Below are 5,018 nucleotides of genomic sequence, written 5' to 3' on the forward strand. Positions count from 1 at the left end.
TACAAACTAGTCAGGGGGGATCAGCAGGCACTGGGGGAGTCCTTGTTCCCCCGAGCACTGCCAGGAGTGACCAGGAATAATGGTCACAAGCTGGCAGAGGGTAGATTTGGGCTAGATATCAGGAGGCGATATTTCACAGTCAGGGCAGCTAAGATCTGGAACCAACTTCCAAGAGAAGAGGTGCAGGCTCCTACCCTGGGGGTTTTTAAGAGGAGGTTAGATGAACACCTTGCTGGGGTTGTTTGACCCCAGTACTCTTTCCTGCCATGGCAGGGGGTCAGACTAGATGATCTACTTAGGTCCCTTCCGACCCTAGAAACTATGAAACTATGCCCTCCCAGGCCCCCTGTTGCTGCTGTGCTTGGCTGCCCTGGGGACAGAGGGAGGCCTAGAGCTGCTTCTGTCCTGCTCCAACCAGACTGTGTGGGGATCTGGGTTTAGCCATGGACAACAGCAGCAGCAGGCGGGTTTCCACACCCCAAGCCTGCTTCTGGGCTAGTGGAGAACCCCCCAGGAGACCAGGAAGGGAGGGGGAAACCACCCATTGCTGTTGCTGTTGCTGTTGCTGGCAGAGACTAAGCCTGGCTCCCTGCTGCAGTCTGGCTGGGATGGGGCAGGAGTGGCTTTGCAGCTTCTCTACTCTATGCAAAGGAGGACAGCGTCAGTAATGGGCAGGGGAAAGGGAAATTGAGGGTGGGGAGAGAACATGCTGCTGAGCACGGAGGGGGAAGGGCAAGGGGAACTCTTACCTAATTCAAGAACTTATAAAGTCCCCAACTGCTGTTCCCATGGCATGATCTGAAGGGAGGGTGAGACCGTGCTATTGCACCCCCTCTGTTTTCACCCCTTTGTTTGAATGATGTAACATTTCCACAGAAGAGGCATCCCACCAGTTGCTTTCTGTTGTTTATCCACTGCAGTTTGCAATAAGGCTACAGTGCAATAGGTAGATGTTATTTGCCAATTGCCTATTGGATGATGAAAAGCATACCGCATTCCTGATAATCAGCTTTAACATTTTTCCCTTTTATTCTTAATATAGTTTGCATGACTGCACAATGTGAAACAAATATAGGAGATTCTAACAAGTGCATGTTCTTTTCTGTGTACTACTGATCATTAAGGGTGCGCTTTACTTCTGATTGTAACATCCTATTTTCAGTTGCTTATGAGTCTGCTAAACTTTAACCTTATGACTGAAATTTTCCATGGCAGATATCTGCCTCGGGTCTTTTTTTTTTTTGGAAAATTATAGTCAAAATCATGTGGCTATTTCCAAGAACAAGGTGAGGGAAATAGAAGTTGCCTTCTGATTTTATTTAAAATAAAACCCTCCCAAGTGACCTTTAGAAAACTCTCTTTAGAAAGCACATACTGCTTTGGAGCAGGGAACTAACATTTGGCACCTCTATTACCTCTGTCTTCTGACAACCCTGTGAAAATCTGTAATAGTGCCGGAGAGGGCACAGAGACAGGGCTGCAGCAAGGCCAGTGCCAGAAAGGATGCAGAGACAGGGGCCAAGGGCCCAATGATGACCGGAGGCCAAGTTAGACTGAGGCCTCATCAAAATAGGGATGTTTAAATACCACGTGTGAGGCATGGGGGGTGGCAAAGGGAAGGTGTTGGAGCCACACGTCTAGCGCATAAGGCTTGGAGATACCATAAGTCACCTCCTGAGCGTGGGACCCAGTAAGGGGTCTGTGGCAGAGCACTGTGTTCCTGCCACTTTAAGGCCCTGGAGCTGGCAGCCTCCAGGTGCCTAATGAGGGCAGCCATTTTAGGTTCCGGGCTGCCTATATAAACAAGGCATTTTGACTGCCGTTAGTCAGGCAACAGCATTGCCTGGCTAGAGGGCTACTGAGGTTCATTTGGAGGTAAGGGAGGTGCTGTAGGGAATGGTAGGAGGCTCCTGGTCCTGGGTATGACCTAAAACTGCACCCTGCTGGGAGTGGGTGGCCTGGTGGGGCTCTCAGTGGCACGGAAGCTCCCAGGAAATGCCAGGCCAGTGATCACCCTGGTGAAAGGCGGGTCAGGGTGCATTAACCCTTTGCCCCCACCACTGGGTGGGTTACCTGTTTATGTGTAGGGCCCAGGGGGTGGACCCTACAGAGACTGAGAGGCTAGAGACTCAGTGCTGATTGAGAGAGTACTCTTGACTGGCCCGTGCTGGGGCCAGGACCAGATTGGTCAAAAGGGCCGGGGGCCCACCGTGAGGGATGCCTGAGAGCCAAGGGCCAGGGGTTCTGACTGGCCTGGAGGTGGGCTAGGGCTGGTAGCTGAAGGTCCCGGGAGGACCACACCCAAGAGGGGGAAAATGGCTTCAGGGAGCTACATAGCCTGTATGAAGGTAGATGAGGCCGCCTGATGAGAGGACTCTAGGTTGGGGTTCAATAGGAGGATTCTGTGGCCCAGAGTGGGGCCCAGTGATTATGTGAACATCGAGATGCCATCAGCGAGGCTTGGGATGTGGTGTAGGGGAGGAATGGAGCTGCAGATAGCACCCCCTGGCATCGGGGCAGCTAATGGCAAGCCTCCTGCTTATTACCAACTAATTAATTCATTAAGATGAAGGCGTGGTGGGCAAGAAGGCGGGTGGTTAACCCAAAAACAGGTGAGTGGGCCACATGGAGATCGGCCACAAGCAGGCCCCCTGTTACAGGGTTCAACAACCCACACTGTTTAGAGGAGTCTGACTGTGACAGAGCAGCAACTCAAGGGCAGCCTCCCGATTCATAATTTATACCAGCAAGACATGGCAGGAGAGATTAATAGGTGCCCATAGGGCAGAGCCAGTGTGGTCACGGTGCCCTAAGGACATCACGGCCATCCTTGGGGAGGCCATATTGTGACAGCGATGGTTAAAGCTGAGGGATCAGTCTAATGTGACTAAGGCCATTGGACTTTTAATCTTCCCAATTTTGATCACTTGTATTTGAAAACTGTTATAAATCCCCTCCGTCTTCTCTTCCTCAGAATAAATAATCCTAATGATTCTAGCCTTTTAATCATTTTTGTTGCTCTCCTCCAGACCTCTTCCAATTTTTTCAAGTCTTTCTTGAAGTGCAGGGCCTAAAACTGAACACGGTACTCTGGGTGAGGCCTCACCAGTGCTTAATAGAGGAGAAAAATCACTTTCTGTAACTTGAATGTGATATTCCTGTTAATACATCCCAGTATGCTATGTTATTTATTTATTTTACAAAAAAATTACACTGTTGGCTGATATTTGGCTTGTAGTCCACTATAACCCACACAGCCTCTTTTGTAATACTGTAGTCTTGCCAGTCATTCTCCATTTTCTACCTGTACATTGGATTGCTCTGTCCTAAATGCAGTACCTGGTATGTGTGCTTCTTGAATTTCACCCTATTTATTTCAGACTATTTCCCCAACTTTTTAAGCAAACTTTGTTTCTGAATCCTGTCCTCCAAAGTGCCAGCTACCCCATCAGCCTTCCCCCTGTCATCTATTACTAGTTTTCCCTTTCTACTCAGTAAGGGGTATGCATTTTCCTTGGTTTTCCTCTTATTTCTAATGTTTTTCAGAAGCTTTATTGTTGCCTTTCATATCTCTTGGTAGTTGGATCTCAATTTGTACCTTGGCCTGCCTGAATCTTCTCCTTTGATACCAGTACTGTACTCTTTTACTCATATGGTCAAGTTTCTACTTTTTCTAAGAGTCTTTTTTTATGTTTCAAGTCTTGGAAGAATCAACTGTTTAGCCAAGTGGATCTCTTGCTAAGCTTATCTTTTTCTACTGTTGAATAGCAAGCTCTTGTACAATTAATATTGTCTCTTTAAGGAATAATCATCTGTCTCTTGGGGTACCTTTTTCTTTCCCAGGGATCTTCCCTTCTAGTTCTAAGTCTCAGAAGGTCTGCTTTTTTGAAGTCCAGTGTTTTATTTTACTGTTCTCCTTCCTTTCCTTAGGATCATTAATTTATCATTCCATGGTCTCTTTTGCCCAAATTGCCCTCTATCTTCAGGTCCTTACCAATTTCTTTCTAGTAGTTGGGGGGAGGGGGAAGGGGAAACTTAAAAAATTACAAACACACAAAACCTATGTTAAAAGAACATTATTCAGGTAGCAAAGTCATGTACTCAAAAGTTAGGAAATGCCAGCATTAAAGTTAGCTGTGCCACCTTAACTTGCCTCCCTTGTTTGTATGCATTCTGGTACAGTTTGGTTATGTGATAACACATGCTTTTCTTCCATTAGAACTCCAGTTTCAGTCTAGGCTGGTTTGTTCTCAATCAGCAGCTGCTCATTAATTTGGGTTACGCTTGTTACTCATTGTGTGACCTTATCTACCCTACATAGTTCGAACCCTGTCCTGAAGATACAGTAGTTTTATTCATTTCCTTGTGAGCTTTTCGGTGACACTCATCATTTGTAGAGTTAACCACTAAGAAAGTAAGCTTAAAAGTCTCCAGGTTGAGACACTCCAGACTTTCTTAGCATGCTGTAGCACCTTATATATTGTTCACTTCGTTTCAATTGCAGCTGTAGGTATTCAGGACTTCTGAAAATCAGACCAAGAGGTTTAAGTCAGACAACGAATTCAAGGTGGTTTTGTGAAAACAACTGTCCTGAGACACTAAAGGTGCAGACAGAAGTGCAGCTCTGGGTCTAACTCATGTGCTTCACAAAAAGCGCCATGCATTAGACTGATCCTCCTGACCCAACAGATGGGTTGGGAGGGTGCAAGATTGAGCTTGAATTTGGAGCCTATCCAGGGAGAGAAGCTGTGTCTCTGCAGTCTCTTCCCCTAGCTTTTCCCTCTCTCTTAGCTCCCCTGCTGACTCAGGATGGGGGAAAGGGGGAGGAGAAGGCAGGGGAGGGAGGTCCATTCTGGGGTTTCCCCAGCTGTGCTGGAATGGGTGTGTGTCTGGATTGGAGCTCCCCACCTCTGGAGGGCTTCAGTCTGTCTTCCCCATTCTTCAGTTCTGGGCAACCTGCAGAACAAGCTTCCTTCACTCTCTTCCTGTTCCCCCCCCCCCCCCCCCCCCCCCCAAAG

This window comes from Gavialis gangeticus, unplaced genomic scaffold (genome assembly GCF_001723915.1).
Source record: "Gavialis gangeticus isolate Ggan-Ray unplaced genomic scaffold, GavGan_comp1, whole genome shotgun sequence".
NCBI classification, from domain to species: domain Eukaryota; kingdom Metazoa; phylum Chordata; order Crocodylia; family Gavialidae; genus Gavialis; species Gavialis gangeticus.